Raw genomic sequence first — 23,400 nt, forward strand, 5'->3', positions numbered from 1 at the left:
ACATTTAATAATAACGTTATTAATACATCTCTCATAGGTGGACTGGCCTCTTTGGAAAAGCTTTGTATTTAAAATATGCCGATAAGGAAAATATTCTACGGGTCTAATAGCTATGGATGACATTTGTTTAGTTTAGTAAAAGGGACTTAATTTGTGTTTTGAGAAAAGTGGGTTGGGCCTCATCTCCGCCCCCACCCGCGGGTCTTCAGGAACTCTTTTGGGTTTAACCTGTACTAGGTGTTCGCTAGTTAACCGCTTAGAAGCACAAAGATAATACCTATCTGGAGTCGGGACACTCTGAAGACAAAATCACTGCTGGTTGCTCGCACACCTCCGCTCAGACAATTCTGTCCCCTTGCCTCTCCCGCCCGCAGCCCGTCCCGCCCCCGCGGCCCTGCCCCAGGGCCGAGCTCGCACGGAAAACTCAGGTGACAGGAGGGGAGTAGGAGGTAAGATCCGCTCGACAGCCGGCCAGGTTTGGGGGCGCGGCCGAGCTCGGGCCGCCCGCCGCTGACCGCTGTGGTCCCGGACCCGCGGTTCCGCCAGGTGCGCGGGCAGCAGCCGCGGGGCCCGCGTCGCACGTGGCAACAGGTGCATCTCGGCCGGAGCGGGCGCCGCGGGCGCGGGGTGGATGGGTACTCAGCCCGGGAGCGAGAGCCGGAAGCCAGCCCGTCCGCAGAGCCGAGCGCCCGGAGCTTGCGGGGCCGGCGTCTTGAGGTTCGGCCTCGCGCGTCTTTCAGGTTTCTTAGGGAGGTGGGGGGCGCAGCCCCCTCGGCGGCCGCCCTGCCTTTGTGTCCTTCAGGGAGGCGCAGGCTGGGGCCGCCGAGAGGGGCAGCGGGCGGGCGAGGGGGGCGCAGGCGGCCGCGCTCGCCTATTTACAAGTTTCCCCAACTCCCCGCCCTGGCTCCACCCCCGGCGGCCCGGGAGGAGGCGGGGAAGCTGGGGGCGCCCCGGACTCGGGGTTCCCGCCTGGCAGCTGCAGCGGCGGCCGGCGTGCGGCCGGGGGCAGGGGTGGGGGACGAGCCCCGGGGTGCCCAGGTGCACGCCCGGCCCTGAGTGCACGCGGGCCTCGAGGGTGGGCCTGGCGCGCCTCCGCCGGGGGTCCGAGGGGCGCCTGGACTCGGTGTCTGGGTTGCCCAGCTCGGGGTCGGCTCGGCTGCGCTGTGGGTGAGTACGGGGTTGGTGCCGGTGCGCGGGGGCGCGGAGGGGATCTGGGCCGGGCGGTGGGGGGCGTCCTGGGACCTCGGGTGCAGGAGTTGGGGGAGAGCTGCGGAGGCTGCGGACGGCTGGTCTCACGTGGGGGCAGCGCGGCACCGAGGGAGGGACGGATGCGGATCTCCTAGCTGTCACCTTGAAAGTGACCGAAGGAGCTCCCAGAGGAGTCAGTTTTGCAGACTGACAAGTCCTTCGCCGGAAGCCGCCCACCGGACACTTGACCCTACTGGGCCGCCGGTCTCAGCCGTCCCGCTCGGCGGTTCGCTGGGGCCCATTCTCAGCTCGGTCGATCCGGGCTGGAAATAGGGCATTCTTGGGCTTGCGGCAGTTCTCAAGGCCCTTCGCCTGGGTCTGATTACTTCCTGAGGTTCGCATGTGCTTTCCTAGCTATTTAGAAAAATCCAACTCTCAACTAAGGTCACCTGATTAACTCGAGTTACTGGTGGACTTAGGTGTTTACCTACCTTAAAGACACCTTTCCCCTCTTCTTTTTCAGACTTGCTCTTTTATACTAAGTTATTTATTGATTTTTGGCTTGGACTCATTTATTTTGGAGTAGGAATGAAGAGATTAATTCTTCACTTAGCCTGCATAAAGTTTCACACATTCTATTAACTATTTGTTTTAAGGACTCGGTGTACTAGGAAATCTGGTGTTTTTGTTGTTTTTTTTCCCTTTGTTTGAATCAAGTCTTAGGCAAAACGGGAGATGAAAGCATTTGTGTTTGGCTAGGTGATAGGAATTCAATCATTGTCACGTTAAACCTTGGGCCCTTGGGCTGAAGGGTGAGCGTGGCCGTGTTAGGCGTGGAGGGAAGATGGGAGGGGAAGCTAAGAGGCAGGAGAATTTTAAAAAATGAGGCTCTCCTTCCTGGGAACCTTTGACCTTCTTAAGGAGTGTAGATACTCTCAGATAAGAGTGTGTGGTTAACCCTGAAAGGAATTACATAGCTCAAATTGCTATTCTGTAGACAAACTTCTTCAGGGATAATTAGGGCAGGAAATGATAGGCAATTTAAATTGAAACAATGATGCCCTGTTTGTACAGTGCTTTACAATGTATAAAATGTTTTATTTTTCCCCCTCAAGTACAGTATTCCATAAGTTATGCAAAGAAATGATTAGATAGATGTACTTTTAAAAAATACTTGGGAATGAAATTTTGTTTATATAATATTTAACATGCATCAACTTTTCTACCTATTTTTAGCATTATATATATGGACAAATAATGCTGTAGAAGAGCTGCATCTTTTAATTATGTATCAATAATTCAGTGGATTATACAGTGCTGGAGTTCTTTCAGTATTTCTTGGAAGTGAAGCTGCAGTTATTAGCCTTGAACATTTAAAAAGTATGTCACTTAATAGCCCTGTTCTGTTGGCCTGGTTTGCTATGATTTCCAAGTAATGCATGCTTGCAGTATAAAAATGGTAGATTCAGAAAAAGGGTAAGGATTAAATAATTCCAGCATCCAAAGATAATTACAGTATTTTCTTTATACTTGTTAACGTGTAACAGATTGATTTATTACATTTTTATAGTTTATACAAAACTGTGTAACTGTAGTTAATAACTGTTGCATGATTTTTTCTCTGCTTAACATGTGACAAGATTTCCATGTCAAACTGAAACTCCAGTACTTTGGCCACCTCATGTGAAGAGTTGACTCATTGGAAAAGACCCTGACGCTGGGAGGGATTGGGGGCAGGAGGAGAAGGGGACGATGGAAGATGAGATGGCTGGATGGCATCACTGACTTGATGGGCATGAGTTTGAGTGAACTCTGAGAGTTGGTGATGGACAGGGAGGCCTGGCGTGCTGCGATTCATGGGGTCGCAAAGAGTCGGACAAGACTGAGAGACTGAACTGAACAGTTCTATATATTATTACTGGCTACATAATGTTACATTGTATAGATATAACAATTTATGTAACCATTTCCTTATAGTTGAACTTTTCATTTATTTCATTCCTATGATTAAATATATACTGATGCAACAAATCATGTGTACTCAGTCACGTCAGACTCTTTGCCACCCCGTGGACTATAGCCAGTCAGTCTCCTCTGTCCATGGAATTTTCCAGGCAAGAATACTGAAGTGGGTTGCCGTTTCCTCCTCCAGGGGATCTTTCTGACCCAGGGATGGATCTCCTGCACTGGCAGGCAGATTCTTTACCACTGTGCCACCTGGGAAGCTTAGTGCAACAAATAACTTTTGTAAAACTTTGTATGTATCTCCTGTGTTTCCTTAGAATAGAGTCATCTGGAAGATAGTAGATGGCCCAAAGATCTATCAATACAGAGTGACCATTACTTTCCAAAAAAAAGTTTTACCAAAGTTTGTTCCCACCAGTTCCCACTCTGTGAGAGTACCTGTGTTACTGTATTTTTGTTCATGTGGAAACTTATCCTGCAAAGGAAAAATAATTCTTGCTAGTCTTATAGGTAAACAGTGCTATCTCAGTATTTAAATTTCATTTTTTTGTTTCCAAATGATGTTGAATATAAAAAAAAATCTAATTGTTTTCCTTTTTTATTCCCTTTAAATTGAATGTAGTGCCAAATTTTTCTCCTGGAGATATTAGTATTCTATGAATTCATAAGAGCCTTTTATAGATTGATAGTAAACTTTTGCCTTTCTTAGTGCAAATATCTCTCCCCCCGTTTTGTCTTTGTCTTATAAAGACAAACAGCACATGTGTGTAGAGGTTCTGACATAGTTCTTTCTGTACTTTATTATAGGCAAGCCAATTGACTTACTCAAAAACAAAAAACGTTTAACATTTCTGAATCATAGGCTAAGCATTATGTATGACACTGGCACAAGACGACCCTTAAGAGAATTATCCAGAATTTTCAAATGTATTAGAATCTCCACGTCTTGGAATAGAGACTGTTGCAGAACCGAGTGGGCTGTTGATGAGGGAGAGTTGTGCATGGTATGTAACATTCAGAACAGCATCCTTTGACATCAGAAAGTTTTAAATTGCAGGGGATGAACCTTTCAGATCTGTTCTATGATTATGTAAACTAGGCTCACAACCATTTATCTTCAGTAATCCATTGATCAGTTCAGGTCAGTCACTCAGTCGTTTCCGACTCTTTGCGACCCCATGAATTGCAGCACGCGGTAGTATTATTTTGCCAGAATTCTTCTTTTCATATCCATTTTGTTTTTGCATACCGAGTTATTGATTTGTGTCATTTCTTGATGTCTGATAAGATGTATATGTAATTTGAAAAATTTTCCAAGTTAATTTTTTTTTCCAAGTTAATTTTTAACACCACTTACAGATTAAACTATTTATTCGAAGTTGGGGGGGGGACCCTTCTGATTTCCAAAACTTGAGTTACCTTTCTCTATTATAGAAGCTTTAATATGCCCTGAGGGTGTTAAAAGGCCTCATTCAGACTGCTGTCCCTAAAAGCCTGAGTTTCTGCCTTTCACTTCCCATCTTTTCCAGCCTAATGATAAGCCATAGGGCCATATATGAGTATGAGGGTGAGATTGGTATACCGTGTGTGTGATTGGAGACACTTGGAAATGGGCCTGGACCTGGAGGTACGTGAGTCAAGAAGGAAGTGACCACTGCCCCTTAGCTGGCAGGTACTTGGGCAGCAGTGGCTTGTGGACTCCACAGGAGATAAAGAGGGACCAAGGATGAGTGATCTTGCCTTGAAGGAAGAGAAGGATTGAATGGTTTGGTGTGACATTAGCCAACCTGAAATGTGGTTCAGAAAAGCCTGCTTTGATTGGGCTTCTCCAGAGTTGGCTTAGGATATCCAGTATAACCAGGAACTCAGTTTGACTGGAAACCTCTAAAAATTTACTTCTAAGCAAGTTTTATGAAAGATTGCCCTCATGGTAGTTTCCTTTTTAAAATGACTTCAATATTCTTTGAAATCAGCAGGTATTCCTCTTTTATGTGGGTAGTTATAAGATGAAAAAGACTTTTCCATTTTGGAGATGACAGATTTGGGGGCTACTCTTGACTATGTACAAAGAAGCTTCATTTTCATATACCATAAGTAATTTTGCAACTTGTGACTGCCCTGATGTCTAACTTTTATACAATCAAGGGGGAAAAAAGGGTTTGCTCCCCAACCTTACAGTGTAAACAAGGTTGAAACTAGTGGTATTTTGCTTAAGTAAATAGCATTCAAGCGTTGTAGAAGTACATATTTGCATATAAATCTTTGATTCCAAAGTAACTTTGTTCATTAAAACTAGTAGGTTTTCCTTAGCCTTCAGTTTAAGCCCCACATCGAAGAGAAGTAAAAGTGTATTTACTTAAAGATAAACTGCATTTAGGCCTTGCCAGTAGGCCCAGATCTAAATTAATAAATGTTCTTGTATACACATGACTTACATGAGTAAAAGCAAAATCATACATCCTACCTTTAGTCTAACCTAAAAAAGTTTATTTCACTTTGAAGTTATTAAACTATGTACAGGTAGTTTTAAAGGCAGTTAAAATTTCTTTTTAGGAGACGTTGACGTCTTCAGGATTGATTCGATTCTTTGTGAGCAGTGAAGGAAGATGGAGAGTGAGTCCTGAGTTTCTCAAGCGGGAAAGGGTAGACGGTCGTGAAAAATTTTGGGGTTGGCCAAAATGTTCGCTTGGCTTTTTCCATACTACCTTACAGAAAAACCTGAGTGAACTTTTCAGCTGACCCAATGCTTCCAGATGGTGTCATTTTGTCTGAAACTGTACGGGTTTTGTGTTTCAGTAAGAACTGCTGAGCGGAAGGTCAGGCCTGGCCAGCTCCGCCACTTTGTACACACAGCGCAAGGGAGAGCCAGGACTGGGAACAAAACAGCGGGGAACGGGTCAGCCCTCGATTTAAGGAGTCCCGTTTTTTTGTTTTTAACTATTGCTTATTTTTGACAGCATGGGTCTTTGTTGCGCTGAGCAGGGGCTTTCTCTGGTTGCAGAGTACAGGCGCTAGGAATACAGGCTTTAGTAGTTGTGGCACATGGGCTCAGTTGCTCTGAGGCATGGGGAATCTTCCCGGACCAGGGATCGAACCCGTGTCCCCTGCATTGGCAAGCGGACTCCTAACCACTGGAGTACCAGGCAAAGTCCCCGGGAGAGGATTTTTAAAGCCATTAAATTAACTTATAATTCTTTTAAATTGTGCCTTGTCAATTTATATTTAAATTAAATGCCAAGAAAACATGAGTGTTGAGTTTGAGGGTCAATCATTCATAATTACCCGAATCTTCTGCAAGGAACCAAAATATTTTAGGGCATTTTGTGTCCTCATTTGGCGTTGAGAAAGGAACCCCTCTAGGAGAGAGTCATTTATCAAAAGAGGAAGGAGGAGAGGTGAAAAAATATATGTTCTTGTGTAAATTAACCTATAGCTTAACTAATGTTTATGGCAATGTTCATGGTTGGCTGTTGGTTGTTAGCTTGTCTTCCATGCTTTTTCTGCACTGCCAACTTTGCTAATATTTAACTCAGACATTATTTACATACATCACAATTCTGAAGGAAAAACCAATATTTCTTCATCTTATTTCTGATAAGCACGTCATACGATGTGTTTCTCATTGTTCAGTGACAAATGAGAAATTCTCTTTTATGTTTGTCTCATAGATTTTCTTGATAGTTGGCAACAATTGATGATATCAAGTTGAAACTACATCTTTTAAAAACATAGTTCTCTCGGCTAACTTCATGGAACAAAAATAGAAGCCGATACAGATACAAGCAGTCTAAGAGGCAATGTTCACACGTGGACTCACCCTCCCTTTCCCAACCTGTCAAGTTGATTGAGTTATTTACCAGAATAACTACCAGTTAAACCTCCTTGTCCTATGAAAGTTCTGTTTTTTCTTGTACAGTAAACTGCTACACTGTAGTCATTTCATCCCTAGGTAGACTACTGATTTGAACCATATTTGTACATTTCTCCTAACCTAACTAAATTGTCCATAATTCAGATGAGAACTTCAGACATCTTCCTTGGTGGTAAGAAATCAAGAAAAGATGGGAGAGGGACTTCTCTGGCAGTTTAGGACTCAGAACTCTGGCAGTTTAGGACTCAGAGCTCCCAACGCAGGGCTTGAGAGTTTGATCCCTAGTCAGAGAACTGAGATCCCACATGGGGCTAGGCATGGTTAAAATTAAAAAAAAAAAAAAGAGGGACTTCCCTGGTGGTATAGTGGGTGGGAGTCCACCTGCCAGGGCAGGAGATGTAGGTTCGATTCCTGGTCCAGGAGGATTCCACGTGCCAAGCAACTAAGCCCCTATGCCACAACTACTGAGCCTGGGCTCTAGAGACTGCTCCGCAACAAGAGAAGTCACCGCAATCAGAAGCCCCCACACCACAACAGAGACCCAGCGCAACCCCAAATAAACAATAAGCTTCAAAAAATGGGAGAAATGGGTTACAAAGGGTAAATTTTTCTGTTTACCAAGAAAAAAGCACCTGTTTTATTGGCTTCTCTGGTTAGACCCTATATAGAATCAGGCCATCTATATATAGTGTATCATTAGGATTATATTTCAATTTGTTAAGTGGTGGAAAAAGACATGAGTAACAATCCTTCCTGTTGGAATCTTACGTTTGATTTTCTTCTGCCTTAAACCATGTATTGAGAACTTTCTATGGGCCAAACACTGTACAGGGTAGATATGGAAAAAAACAAAACTGGCCACAGTTCTCATAGGAGTCAGTTCAAGAAAGCTTCCACCATTGTAAAAAGGGCTGTTTTGGAAATGTTAGTAAGTGTTCAGGTTCCCAGACGTGTTCTCTCGGGTCATTACCATTGTGCCGTATATGGGAAATTCTGCTTACTACCTTGACCAAATTTTGGTGCACATAAAGCTTCTTTGACATTTTTAGTTATCTAACGACTCCTGATCCTTACTCACTCTTATTCTTTTCCTTCTGACCAAAAGATGCTTAGCACTACAGTCTGTGGTTTCACTCACTTCCTCTGGATAATCTTTTTAGTGACCTTTTCCTGTATCTTTTTATTACATCTTGTGAGCTTCTTGAGGATAGGGGCTAAAACCTTATGATGCTGGGTAGAATTGTATTTTTAATAATTATCTGTATCAGATGTAGCCTGGAATAAATCATCCAGAGCTCTGAACTCTGATGGCATGGGAGTTTGAAATTCTTTCTTCAGTTAGTCATAGCTCCTAGAGGATCTTTTAAGCCCAAGACATTAACGTTCTCACCGCTTTTCTTGACTTTCCTCCTTGTCTTCTCCTGGTGCTCCATCCCCTCAATTCACTGTGATACACTCAGCCCAGCTCAACCTGTGGCTTCGTGTCCGTCTGGAAGACTGTACCGTTAGATTGTTGTCATTCAGTCACTGTGTCTGTGACTCTGCAACCCCATAGACTGCAGCACGCCAGGTCCCCTGTCCTTCACTATCCTGTATCCCCTGTCTTCCACTGTCTCCTGGAGTTTGCTCAGATTCATAGCCATTGAGTCAATGATGTGATCTGACCATCTCATCTGCTGCTGCCTCTGCCTCCTCTCGCCCTCAGTCTTTCCCGGCATTAGGGTCTTTTCGAATGAGTCAGCTCTTCGCATCAGGTTGCCGAAGTATTAGAGCTTCAGCATCAGTCCTTCCAATGAATATTCAGGGTTGATGGGTAAAATAGAGCAGAAGGTGTGTGGCTTCTGTTCCTTCAGAGTTATAATTCTGTCTTATTATGAGGTGCTGTTCTCAGAACATCTGGCATACCCACGTGCAAATACTTGCGCAGAGTTAATGCCTCCTGTGATCCTTTTTATTCCATTCTCCATTTGGGCAGACAGCCTCAAGTTGACAGTTTCTCATGAATAGAGACTTGGACTGTTTCTTGTCTGGGGAAATACGTATTTACATTATGAAGAGGGATTTAGATGAATTTTCAGTCTGGGATTGTTTCTCTTACTACATTTAATAAGATTTGTTGCAGAGTAGTTTTGCATTTCTGTGGAACTTTTTGATCATTCACTAGAATTGCTGCTTATTGAATTTAATACTCTCAACTATTTAATTTTTTAATGCTTACTGTCTGATGTTACTTTATGGAGATACTAAATATGACAACTATGCAGAAGGATTCACTAATTCGTTTCGATTACAGTATGAGAAGAGTGGGTCTAGTCAATGAAAAGGGAATGGAGATAGGAAAAATCCTGCGTTTCTCTTTTTATGAAACACTTTAAGTGATTTTATATTGAAGATGTGACTACTATGTTAGAAAATGTTGGTTATATCTTGTTACACTGACTATTTAAAGTTTGTAACTTTATAGGTATATAATCAGGTGAAAATTATTTTCTACTTGTAGAAGCCTCCAGGCCAGAGTACTGCTTTTCTCTGCTTCCTCATGTTTTTTATTAAAATTGGGAAAATAAAACAAATAGAGGCATTTCAACCTTGAGCTACATTTTGTTCACCCTGATGTCTTTTATGAAACCTTGGGGGCATACTTTGTTATAGAACTGGAAAAAAATGTTACTGATACCCAGAACATTTGGCACAGGGATGTAATAGAGAGGGTGCAGACTTGACCAAGTAGGGTTTGTGCCTGAGCTGCGAGGCTCTGGGTAAGTTATTCAATCACCTTTTCACCCCGGCTACCTCCTCAGGATGGTGGGGATAATACTCACCACAGGGCCTGATACATGGAAGGTATAAAGAAATGCTAACAATCTTCCTTTGCTTCTTATTTTAAACCTCTTCTAATTCATGACTAGGAAGTTTCATTCATTTTTTCCACTCAGCTTTGGGGGTGTTGCTTGCATCCTCTGGGGCTCTCTGTAGAGAATTAAATTCCAGGAACAGGAGTCTGAGATGACTTTCCCTCTTCCTTGAAACAAATCGGTTTGTACCAATACCAGCTGAGACAACTTTTCCTTCAACTCCACCTTTGTCACCTCTTGGTTTTCTTGGAAGTTTGCATTGAGTCGAGTTGCTAATTTTTTTTTTATTATTATTTGAGATGCATTTTTAAAAATTACATACTTTGATCTTTGCAAAATCTGTTCATAATGTTGCCAGTTTGTTGTCAGCACATCTAAAAGCACTCAGAATTGAGTCATCACTTTGAACCAGAAAAAAATGCTCGTGGATTTTAAAGTACTGCCACCCTCTGATCTAATTTTTAACCTGTTACTTAGTCCAACAACAGTCATGTTTAAGGGTTTTGGTTTTAAAATGTTAGCAATCATATATAATTACTGAGGCAATGCTCAATTTTCATCTTTCAGAAAAGTGAAATAAAACACCGTATGTTTTTGGAAAGTAACTTGTAGGCATGATATTAAAGACGTTTTCATTCAGTTATCACAGCCACCCTGTGAGGTGGACAAGGCATGTGATGGGAGCTCTGTTTTATACCTGAGGAAATCAAGAAGCGGAACTCTTCGCATAAATGTTTTGTGTTATGATGAGTAAGCTATGGAACCAGGACTGGGAACTGGTCTTCCCTCCTGGCGCATTTCCCGCTCCACGTATGATACTGCTACTTGACTCCTGCTAATACTGTAAGGAGTAACACATTCCTGTTGCTAGCATTTTCTTCACACTGCTGCTGAAATGGGATCAAAGGCACATGGTAGTTTGCATATGTAAAATTTTAGATGACATAGCTTAGAATTACGATTTGTTCTTCCATTTTCTAGCCACAGAACATAAAACAGAATGTTAAGTCTTGTAAGCCATTCTGATTAGTAGCACAAATGGAAAATTTACAGTGGCAGATTATTACCACAATAGATCACATTTCTATAAGAATTTATAGTTTTCAGGCTGCTTTTTTTTTTTTTTTTTAATTTTTTTTATTAGTTGGAGGCTAATTACTTCACAACATTTCAGTGGGTTTTGTCATACATTGATATGAATCAGCCATGGATTTACACGTCTTCCCCATCCCAATCCCCGCTCCCACCTCCCTCTCCACCCGATTCCTCTCGAAACATCCCACCCTCGCCTTCTCCCACAGAGTTCAAAAGTCTGTTCTGTATTTCTGTGTCTCTTTTTCTGTTTTGCATATAGGGTTATTGTTACCATCTTTCTAAATTCCATATATATGTGTTAGTATGCTGTAATGTTCTTTATCTTTCTGGCTTACTTCACTCTGTATAAGGGGCTCCAGCTTCATTCAGGCTGCTTTTTTAAAAAAGAACCTAATTAGATTCCTTTGAACGATCATCTGAATCATTTGACTGTACAACAATACATTGTAAAGTATACCCATTTTATAGATGGTAATGCAAGTTCATGCATGTTGAATAGGGACTAATTTTTTAAGTCATTATTGAATTTGTTACAGTATTTCTTCTGTTTTTATTTTATTTTTTGGTCTCAAGGCATGAGGGATCTTAGCTCCCCAGCCAGGAACCTGCAACCCCTGCATTGAAAGGCAAAGTCTTAATCACTGGACCACCAGGAATGTCCAATATTTGTTTTTCTGAAACGTTTTTTTTCCCCCATGGAAAGTTTGAATCTTATTTCCTTATTTTAAGCTATTTGGAAGCAAGTAATTCTTGGGCAGATGGAATTAATCCCAGATAGAAATTTAACTAGGAGGTAAGGCCTGTTGTCATTCAGAACCGGGAAGAGAATGTCCCATAAAACCACAGTTTCATCCTGGGTATCAGCCAGGGTTTCTAGCCCTAAAGGTCAACAGTTCTTATTACCAAAGTGACTTCTAAAGAATGCCTGGTGTTAGGACTTGGAGAGTAGGCTCCTTCAGGGAGGTTGGCTCATCCCGGGCCGCCCCTGTGAGTTAGCAGTGTACATACAGGACGTTCTGTTTAAAGACTCTTATTTGCTAGTGGAAAGCTCACCACACATTATCATTCTCCAGTAAAGGCTACAGGAAGCTGATATTTAATGTAGGTTGGAAGATACCAACTTGTAAGGTACCGACTTGCGTAACTGTGTGCACATAATGACATTTTTCAATTGGTCTTGGCATGATTCAGATGGAAAATTATTTCCTTTTTGCCAAGTGAACTTTGTAGAGATATGGCAAGTGTCTGAAAAATTCTAAACAAGTCCCTCTTCATGGTCATTTGCTACTTAGTTTTTATTTTTTTGCCTCCTTGGCATGTGGGATCTTAGTTCCCTGACCAGGGATTGAACCTGTGCCCACTGCAGTGGGAGCCTGGCTTCCTAGCCACTGGACTGCCAGGGAAGTATCATTTTTTTTTTTTTTTGGGGGGGAAGTATCATTTTTAAAATTAGTTAATTTTTTTGCTGCACTGCATTGTACATGGGATCTTAGGTCCCTGACTAGGAATTGAACCTGCGTCCCTTGCATTGAAAGTGTGGAGTCTTAACCACTGGACCATCAGGAAAGTCCCTCATCTAACACTTTCAGGAAAAGATAATTATTTTAGTTTTGAACTTTGCCCTGTGCACCTGGTCTATCCTTATTTTCCTGAAACAACCTGTGCTATTTTCTGGTGGTAATTTCTTTTAAGTAGCTACACATAATTTAAAAACAGAATGCAAAGTTTTTACATCAAATTATTTCTCTAGCCCAATTATACAAACCTTGCCAGTGGCCCTCGGTAGGCACTGTGGGTGAGTGGTGGTTTGGTTTTAGTTACTTGAGTAGAAACAGGCCTTTGTGTGCTGGCTCATTGCTCCTGTGAAACTGACTTATTGCTCTGACTTGTTTTACTGATTTTGATGAAAAGGCTCACTTTTTGACGGGATTCTGAAAGTTATCTCCACTATGATGAGATAGCCACAAACCAAGAATTTAATTTCATTTCCTTCCCTTATCAGGAATACTTAGAAGAGTGCCTTATGTTTAGTTGACCCCCCCAGAATGTTGAAGAAATGCTGACTTAGACTGAGAGTTGATATTTTAGATTCTTGGGGACCTGTTTATTTGGGTTGTAGGCACCTAGTACCTGGGCCTGACTTGCATTTTTAAGGTGACTGTTGAGGTCTAGACCTGTAAGGCCCTGTAGGGTCATTGCTAGAGACTTCTCCTCTAGGAAGTCTATGTAGTGGTGGGAAGTTAACAGTAAAATGTAAATATCTGAATAAGTATAGAGCAGATTTGATGTCCATGAAATCAGACCAAAAGGGTAGGGGGTTTTGTCAGCATTCATTTTTTCCCCTCTTTTTAATTTTTTAAATTATGAAAGTATGTTAACATATTTATAGGAGACTTGGAAAATGCCAAACAAAGCCACATATAGTTCCACTGTATATTATAATTATTTTGTAAAGTAAATAAATTAAGATATTTAGTGGAGCTTCAATATCAAATTCAAAAATTAATGAATATGCAGAAAAATAGAAGGATATAGTAGACCTAAAAGCATGATAAACCAATTCAGCATAATTAAGATTTATACAGTTTACATGCAACAGTAGGATACAAATTCTATTCAAGGAGCATTTAAGTTTTCAGTTGAATAGGCAGGATTAATTGGAGAGTGGATTATAGAACAAGAACCAGGAAAAGCATCATTTTTCCCCCCATGGAAAGGCATTTTATTTTAAACACAGCAGTGTATACATGTTGATCTCAAACTCCCCGTGTATCCATTCCTCCATCCTTCCCTGCTAACCTTAAGTTTGTTTTCTAAGTCTGAGTTTGTTTCTGTTTTGTAAGTAAGTTTATTTGTATCTTTTTTTTTCTTTTTTAAGATTCTGCAAATATGTGATATCATATGATATTTGCTTTTTACTGACTTACTTCACACAGTATGATAATCTCCAGAGCCATCCATATTGCTACAAATGGCATCATTCTATTCTTTTTAAGGGCCAAGTAATATTCCATTGCATATAGGTACCACATCTTCTTTATTCATTCACCTGTTGATGAGCATTTAGGTTGCTTCTATATCTTGGCTACTGTAAATAGTGCTGCAGTGAAAACTTGGGTGCATGCATCCTTTTAAACCATGTTTTTCTCTGGATATATGCTCAAGAGTGAGATTGCTGGATCATATGGTAGCTCTATTTTCAGTTTTTTTAAGGAACCTCCATACTGTTCTCCATAGTGGGTGTACCTTATATTCCCACCAACAGTGAAGGAGGGTGGAGAAAAGGGATAGAGAAACAGCATTTATTGTTTGCAGATTTTTTGATGATAGCCTTTCTAACTGGTGTGAGGTGATAATCTCATTGTAGTTTTGACTGCATTTCTCTAATAATTAGCAATGTTCAGCATCTTTTCATGTGCCTTTTGGCCATCTGTATGTCTTCTTTGGAGAAATGTCTATTTAGGTCTTCTGTCCTTTTTTTTTTTTTTTTACTGGCTTTTTTTTTTTTTAATGAGCTACGTGAGATGTTTATAAATTTTGGAGACTAATCCCTAATCGGTCATATTGTTTGCAAATAGTTTCTCTCATTCTGTGAGTTGTCTTTTCGTTTTGTTTATGGTTTCCTTTGCTGTGCAAAAGATTTTGAGTATAATTAGGTCTCGTTTGTTTGTTTTGGGTTTTATTTCCATTACTCTAGGGGGTAGATCAGTAATATGGCTACAATTTATGTCAGTGTTCTGCCTGTTTTTCTCTAAGAGTTTTATTGTATCTGGTGTCTTACATGTAGATCTTTAATCCATTTTGAGTTTATTTTTGTGTATGGTGTCAAAGAATGTTCTAATTCCTTTCTTTTTCATGTAGCTGCATAAGTAGAGCGGGTTTGATGTCCTCGAGATCAGACAAAATGGCTGTGGGTATAGTCAGCATTCAGGTTTTCAACTGGGTAGGAAGGATTAGTCAGAAAGTGGATTATAGAATAAGAACCAGGAGAACATCTCTGTTCCAACCTGAATGAATGGTTGTGTTCTGGAATACTTACTGCTGTTTGTTGGTCATGTGGTCTGTGAAAAAAATTTTTTAATTGGAATAAAATAAGTACCCTGAAATGCATTTAGCTTCAGTGTACAGTTATGAGTTTTGACAGGTACGCACTTGTGTAGCCAATAGTAATCAAGGTAGAGAACGTGTCCATCACTCCCAGAAAGTTCTTTCAACCATGTGAACAAGTTGCTAAACTTTGGTCACTAGTAAAGTGAGGATTATAATCATGCTTGTTTTACAGGGTTGTTGCCATTATAACAATGGCAGCTAACAATTGTGTGTGAGTTAGAAAGTTTCTAAAACTTTCACAGAATTCTTTCAACAATCCTATGGGATGGAATATTATTGTTGTATCAGTTTTTACAGATGAGGAAAATGTGGCCAAGATTATTTTTGGCTTTCTCGAGGTAGGTAACCCAGTTGCTGAGTAAATGTGGCAGCTCTCCATGAATAACGCCTGCCTTCTGTGTCTAGGCAGCTATGGGTCTATAGCTGTGTTTGTTCGTTGTTCAGTCGCTCAGTTGTGTCTGACTCTTTGCGACCTCAAGGACTTCAGCAAGCCAGGCTTCCCTGTCCTTCACCATCTCCTGGAGTTTGCTCAAACTCATGTCTGTTGAGTCGATGCCATCCAGCCATCTCATCCTCTGTCACCCCTTCTTCTCCTGCCTTCAGTCGTTCCTAGCATCAGGGTCTCTTCCAGTGAGTCAGCTCTTCGTAACAGGTGACCAAAGTATAGGAGCTTCAGCATCAGTCCTTCCAATGAATATTGAGGATTGATTTCCTTTAGGGGTTGATTGGTTTGATCTCTCATCCAATGAACTCTCAAGAGCCTTCTCCAGCACCACAGTTCCAAAGTATCAGTTCTTCGGTGTTCAGCCTTCTTTATGGTCCAACTCGCACATCCATAAATGTTAGTTGATTTTATTACTGTGAAAAGGAGAGTTTGGAAAGAGATTGAGGACAAATTTGGACTGGCTTTAATATCCATTGCTATTTATTAACTTTGTTTCTTGGGCAAGGTACTAGATGATTGGAAGCATCAGATTTAACATCTGAAAAGGCTTGGGGTGGGAAGGAGGTGACTGTCATGGGACCTGTCTGACCCACGGGGCTATCAGCTGGGCAGATGACTGTGAGAACATGTTAGGACTTTCAAGTGCCGTGCACTGGTGTGTTATCTTGAACCACGGAAGAGGTAGCCGCCTCCCCCCCAGCTTGGCCGCACACACTGGCTGGCTGTGGGCGGACGAGAAGGACTTGACAGCGTGTCAGGGAGAAGCAGTCCCCGCTTGTCAGTTTCTCGGTGTGCTGAATACTGTGTTTACACAACCTTTTCTGTCTCACGTCTTCTGACATTCAAAAGCCTCCGTTTTTCAGTTGTTAGGTCAGCCTCACTCCACAATGCTTGTCATTTTCTTTGAAAAGAGTCTTTAAACAGTTCTATTTTGATTTTCTTTCTGAGAAGTGCACCCCTGATACAAAATGGTCTACACTGGCTTGAGGTGGGCGAGTCCCTGAGTAATCTGAACTGCGGGACGTGTACCGGCCTGAATGGGATTCTCTCATGTGTGCTTCCTGTGTTCCTGAAGATGAGCCGTTCCCATCGTTAGCATAGATGCCAATGATGAAATGTAGCCCTAACTTCAAGATTTAAGTTTGGTCAGGGCAGGCATTCTCTCCAGGGCTGCTTTCCCTAGGGTCGTTTTCCTCCCTCCCCCATACACCTGCTTATGGGATGGTTCCTGGTCCTGGAGGAGCGGTACAGCATCATGTCGTCATAGCAACAGGGGAGGCTGTCTGGTCCAGGTCTTCCTGCCAAGCTCTTGGTCTCTGCAGAAGTAGCTCACCTTGGACAGTCTTGAAATGCCTCTGTCTGCGTGGAGCCCATGGGGCTTTTGTGTGTGTGCTGGCTTCTTGGTCTCTGTATGGGCTTCCAGTGGAGGGCTGGGGCATACACTGACCCTTTTCCGAGGGCTCCCAGGCATTTCTGATCCACTGGCTGTCTCAGTAGTTTCTTTTGCGTGAGTCTCTTTCTTGTCCTCCTCTTCAGTTTTCTTGGAGAGTGGGCATCGGCTGCCTGTGGCCCAGGGGGCACCCTCCCTCTTCTTCCTCACTGCCTTTTTCAGTGGGCTCAGGATTTATGAACCAGGTGTGCCTGGGGACAAAATGTCTACTATGAAATGATGAAGTGGAAAAAAAAATGGGACGTACTAAGATTTTCATAAAGCTAATTCATATAGTCTAAACTAAAATAATGTTCTACAATTACATATGCCCTTCATTTTGGTGTTAAAATGTGCTTTTATATAATCTCTGTAGAAAGTGAAAGAGGAGTAAAAAAGTTGGCTTAAAGCTCAACATTCTGAAAACTAAGATCATGGCATCCGGTCCCATCACTTCATGGCAAATAGATGGGGAAACAGTGGAGACAGTGGCTGACTTTATTTTTTTGGGCTCCAAAATCACTGCAGATGGTGATTGAAGCCATGAAATTAAAAGATGCTTACTCCTTGGAAGGAAAGTTATGACCAACCTAGACAGCATTAAAAAGCAGAGACATTACTTTGCCAACAAAGGTCTGTCTAGTCAAGGCTACGGTTTTTCCAGTGGTCATGTATGGATGTGAGAGTTGGACTATAAAGAAAGCTGAGCACTGAAGAATTGATGCTTTTGAACTGTGGTGTTGGAGAAGACTCTTGAGAGTCCTTTGGACTGCAAGAGAACCAACCAGTCCATCCTAAAGGACATCAGTCCTGGATATTCATTGGAAGGACTGATGCTGAAGCTGAAACTCCAGTACTTTGGCCACCTCATGCGAAGAGCTGACTCATTGGAAAAGACCCTGATGCTGGGAGGGATTGGGGGCAGGAGAAGAAGGGGACGACAGAGGATGAGATGGTTGCATGGCATCACCGACTCGATGGACATGGGTTTGGGTGGACTCCAGGAGTTGGTGATGGACAGGGAGGCCTGGCGTGCTGTGGTTCACGGGGTTGCAAAGAGTTGGACACAACTGAGCGACTGAACTGAATGTGTTGGTAGTTGTAAAAAGTTACTTTGTCTGAAGTGTCTTTAGGGGCAAAATTTAAAGCTGGCTTCCACATGTTGTCTCTCCAGATCTTCGGAGAGGAAATTTTCACTTGTCCATGAAATCTGAAAGGGCAACAAGCTCTTGCTGACCTGTTCCTTATCTTCAGCCCAAGCTTCCCCTTCTCCACAGAGCTACACTTAACCATGCCCTCCAGGTCCACAGCAGTGGAGCCCATCCTTCAGGTTCCCTCAGGCTGTGTCATTTTGCAGTTTTTAGAAAATGTTTTTACTGTTTGGCCGAGTCATTGGACCCATGCCCCTTGCAGTAGAAGCTCAGAGTCTTAACCACTGGACCATCAGGGAAAGGAAAAGTAAAGTCGCTCAGTCGAGTCTGACTCTTTGTGACCCCTGGACTGTAGCCTATCAGGCTCCTCCATCCAAGGAATTTTCCAAACAAGAATACTGGAGTGGGTTGCCATTTCCTTCTCCAGAGGATCTTCCCAACCCAGGGATCGAACCCAGGTCTCCTGCATAGCAGGCAGATGCTTTACCGTCTGAGCCACCAGGGAAGCCCTAGACCATCAGGGAAGTCCCCTGCAATTTTTGTAATTATTTATTTGTCATTTGCTTCTAGAACAGGGACTGTCTTCACCATCGTGTCCCTAGCAGAGCAGCTGGTGCATGGTAAGCTGCATGGTTTTGTTGAATGAACGACAGCTCTTTTAGTAAAAGGTCACTTAATAGCCGGGACGAGGAAACTGGCAGGATGGTGCGTGAAGTAACTGAGCCTCACTTAGTACTTAGGACTGTTCTACTACCCTTGTATGGGTTCTTTTATTTTTTTGGTAGCTAGTTGGAGGCTTTTGAATATAATAAAAATCACATAAGAAATATTTCATGCTTGAAAGTCTCTAATAGTAAGAAAATAGTTGTAAGGAAATTGGTTAAGGTTTAGATTGGTAACTAAAATACCTTACATTTATGTAATTGTGGCAGACAGAATTACAGAATTAGTCTCAACTGTAAATGTGGATTAAGTTCAACTACACTGCTCTCTTGTTTATAACAGCTAAACTAGGAGGTCAGTATCCTAAAAGAGTGGTGTTATTTTATGTAATTCTGATTAAAATGTTTTATACAGAGGGTTACAGTCACTTGGAGAAAGGCATGAGTGGATACTGGAATTCTTCACTTAAATTGGAATGTTGAATTTCACAAATACTATTTTGTGGAGCAATCCTCTATTTTTTTTTTTTTTTTCTTCCTTAACCACGGACTTCATTGTTTGCACATTTGCACCTATTAGTCTATACACAAATTTTAATTTCTTACAAAACTCTATATTCCCTATTGCTAGGTCACTGCACTCTCCATTTGATGCCACATTTCCATCAAGAGCTATTTCCCCAAATCACAGTCTGCCTGATTGTGTGTTGTTGTTCAATTACTAAGTTGTGTCCCCAACTCTTTGTGATGCCATGGACTGTAACCTGCCAGGTTCCTCTGTCCGTGGAATTTTCCCAGGCAAGAATACTGAAGTGGGTTGCCATTTCCATCTCTAGGAATCCTCTCCTATCTTTAAGTGCAAATCTTCATTACCTCCATCTCTGCCTTTTCAACTCCAAGCCAGCCTGTCTTGCCATCATGGATCTGTGTAAAGGGAAGCAGTGGTCTTGGCCTCAGTCAGTTTATAGCATGTTGGCCACAACTGACTTTCAGGTTGCCATTGAGGCTGGAGTTATATTAGTGAGTTATATCTGCTGAGAATTGATTGCTGAGGATACTTACTGAGGGGTTTCTGTCTCGATTGACTCTCAGGTACTGATGATTTTAAAGGTTGTCACGATCACTCAGGCTATCATTCAGTTGGGAGCTGAATTTGGACCATTTTCATGGAGCTGAAGACTTGGTATTAAACAGTTCACTTTAGAAATATAAAGCTAAACAGCCAGATTTGTGAATTTCCAAGTACTTCTATAGGACAACAGTTTGTTGTTGTTAAGTCACTAAGTTGTGTCCGGTTCTATTGTGAGCCTGTGAACTGTAACCTCCCAGGCTCCTCTGTCCATGGGCTTCTCCAGGCAAGAATACTGGAGTGGGTTGCCATTTCCTACTCCAGAGGATCTTCCTGATCCAGAGATCAAGCTCATATCTCTCACATCTCATGCATTGGCAGGTGGATTCTTTACCTCTGAGGCACTTGGGAAACCTTTAGCACAACAATATGCATATTCAATGTCTTTTTTTTTTTTTTTCAATTACACTGTTTATTTTTCCAATTTTCTGGAGGACAGAGTCTAAGAATAGGCTCCCTCTATATCCCTATCCGAGAAATGCCAAAAGTAGTCAATTGTGGTCCTCTTAAGAAACCTGTATGCAGGTCAGGAAGCAACAGTTAGAACTGGACATGGAACAACAGACTGGTTCCAAATAGGAAGAGGAGTACGTCAAGGCTTTTTGTCACCCTCCTTGTCTAACTTATATGCAGAGTACATCATGAGAAACGCTGGGCTGGAAGAAACACAAGCTGGAATCAATATTGCCGGGAGAAATATCAATAACCTCAGATATGCAGATGACACTACCCTAATGGCAGAAAGTGAAGAAGAACTAAAAAGCCTCTTGATGAAAGTGAAAGAGGAGAGTGAAAAAGTTGGCTTAAAGCTCAACATTCAGAAAACTAAGATCATGGCATCCGGTCCCATCACTTCATGGCAAATAGATGGGGAAACAATGGCTGACTTTATTTTTGGGGGCTTCAAACTCACTGCAGATGGTGATTGCAGCCATGAAATTAAAAGATGCTTACTCCTTGGAAGGAAAGTTATGACCAAACTAGATAGGATATTAAAAAGCAGAGACATTACTTTGCCAACAAAGGTCTGTCTAGTCAAGGCTACTGTTTTTCCAGTGGTCATGTATGGATGTGAGAGTTGGACTGTGAAGAAAACTGAGTGCCAAAAAATTGATGCTTTTGAATTGTGGTGTTGGAGAAGACTCTTGAGAGTCCCTTGGACTGCAAGGAGATCCAACCAGTCCATCCCAAAGGAGATCAGTCCTGGGTGTTCATTGGAAGGACTGATGCTGAAGCTGAAACTCCAGTACTTTGGCCACCTCATGCGAAGAGCTGACTCATTGGAAAAGACCCTGATGCTGGGAGGGATTGGGGGCAGGAGGAGAAGGGGACGACAGAGGATGAGATGGCTGGATGGCATCACCGACTCGATGGACTGAGTAAACTCCGGCAGTTGGTGATGGACAGGGAGGCCTGGCGTGCTGTGGTTCGTGGGGTCGCAAAGAGTCGGACGTGACTGAGCGACTGAACTGAACTGAACTGAACTGAAGGTTTTGTTCTACTTATGAGGGTAAAGGAGGGGACCTGGCTGGGTTTCTCACGTCCTGAGGTCCACGCTGTATTCCTTTGTTCTCCTGGTCAATTCCAGCATTCAGCTGTCCTAGGACTGAAGGAGGGGAGGATGCTCCCCTGCAGGGCTGGAGACCCCCAGTAAGTGATGCTAAGTGCCATGGCCAGGACCCCCGACTGACTCTTCTTTCTGCAGCACAGTGTCAGGCTGCCCTGTTGTCTTCTTAAATACTAGAGCCTAACGTGTTGTTCTTGACATATTCATGAGGTCTTCATTTAACGTTAGCAGTAGAAATTTGAGGAGCAAATATTTAACACTGTGGGTTCAGAAAATATTCGCATTTCTTTAGAACATCCAAGTTGGGGGTGAATGAAAGAGATGAATTTTGATGAGGCCTGGTGTCCTTGCAGGAGAGGTACAAGGTAAAATACAGAAATGTGTTTTCCCCTGTATTTTTTGTATGGGTTCTCCCTTGAAATTTCAGTTGTTAAAACCTTCAAGTCTAGTTTGAGGTTTTTAATGCTTTATTTTAGTAGTGAGGTGGGAAAACCAACCAACCACTTAGCTTGAAACTCATGTTACCATAGCTATCTTTTATGGAGGTGTAGTAGTAAATGGTGCAGTCTTTTATCATCAGATATATTTAGTGTTTCTGGTAGCTCTGTTCCAATTACAGAAGTTACAGTATATGGTTATTTTTATAAATAGTGCAAAGGGATATTTAACTTACTCTACTGTCTTGGTATAATATTCTTTTTTTGAAAGGTGACTAAAACTTTCTTAGAATATTTTTATCAATACCTACCTGTTCCCAAGGCTGTTACACAAATCTAAAATCTCCAGCTTGCTGCTTGCTGGATGTGAGTATTTCAGGGAAAAAAAAAAATTGTCACTGAGTTTAAAATTTCCTGGCACAGGGACTTCGCTGGTGGTCCAGCGGTTAAGACACCATGCTTCCACTGCAGAAGGTGAAGGTTTGATCCCTGGTCAGGAAACTAAGATCCCACTTACTTCATGGCATGGCCAAAAGATGTAAAAAAAAAAGAAAATTTTTTTTCCTGGCACATGTGTTAAAATTCTCATAAGAGTAGGAGATCTTTTAGCCTTTCTTCTTCTTTTTCTTTTTAACCTGATGAAATAGTGGGCATTATGGGTTGCACACTTCGAAAAGGAGCCCAGCTTTGGTCAGGCCAACTGGAGGCAGTGCTGGGGAGGGTTGGACTCTAAAGGTCATGACCTCACTATGCGTGGAGGGCATTCGCCTTTGCAGGCCCTCAGATTCTTGCTGCGTTAGCAGAGGAGTGTCGCTAATCCTCCTGAGACTTGCCTGGCTTCTGCAGGGTTTCTCTCTAAGGACTTGGCCTCCTGATGATCCAGGGCCAAGTCCAGAATCAGAGAGGGGCTGCTGCCCTAAAAATAGCCCCAATATAAAAAAGGAGAGAGTCAATGGCACGGAGCCACTGCTCCCTTCCTGCTGCCAAGAGAAGATCCCGAAAGGAGCAGTCATGGGGGGCAGGGTGTGTGTCTGAAGACAGGTGTGAAAAGTGCAGGGCGGGCGAGCGTTCTGCTGACTCGCGTGGGGGGAGGTAGCGGTGTTAGTGATTGACTGCTTAAAAATCCTAGAAAAAGGGACATATTGGAGGCTATCTTTTTATGAGGCTGGGCTTAGTGAGATGTGTTTCTTGATGTTTCTCATTTGCAAGAAAATACTTTGTTTTTAATGTTAGTCACAGTAGTTTAGAGGAATGGAAACAGTAACGTGCCTTGTTTCCTGCCCGGGGAACACAAAGCTGAGCATTGTCTGAAAACTTGCAGACAACAGATCACGGAGACAAAGACCTGTACATTTTAAATGGAAGTTTCTGGGAGGATTGTTTAACACACTTACTCATAACTCTTTGGTGCGTGTTTTATGTTGAAGTCACGTGAGCTTGAAGAAACTTCAGTCTCAAAGTGAGACACAGAAGAATCATTTCAAAAAGGTAGCTAG

At 42.3% G+C, this 23,400-nt stretch overlaps 1 protein-coding gene and 1 non-coding gene across 5 annotated transcripts in view; one reads left to right on the forward strand and one right to left on the reverse strand.

The window, feature by feature from the left end:
• The first annotated feature begins 428 nt into the window (after positions 1–428).
• The window catches only part of MTUS1 (microtubule associated scaffold protein 1), a 177,540-nt gene continuing 154,568 nt past the window's right edge, over positions 429–23,400 (forward strand). The window contains exon 1 of one of the 4 annotated variants that reach the window (XM_061134843.1): positions 429–449. The gene's annotated coding sequence lies outside the window, so the exon portion shown is untranslated. Of the gene's footprint in view, positions 450–698; positions 718–1,004; positions 1,168–23,400 lie in introns of those variants that run through there. The other 3 variants (XM_061134842.1, XM_061134844.1, XM_061134841.1) reach the window with 3 other exon arrangements.
• On the reverse strand, positions 18,543–18,614 carry TRNAS-GCU (transfer RNA serine (anticodon GCU)). The gene has a single exon. It is a non-coding gene; the product is annotated as a tRNA-Ser (tRNA).

This window comes from Dama dama, chromosome 32 (assembly GCF_033118175.1).
Source record: "Dama dama isolate Ldn47 chromosome 32, ASM3311817v1, whole genome shotgun sequence".
Taxonomy (NCBI): Eukaryota; Metazoa; Chordata; class Mammalia; order Artiodactyla; family Cervidae; genus Dama; species Dama dama.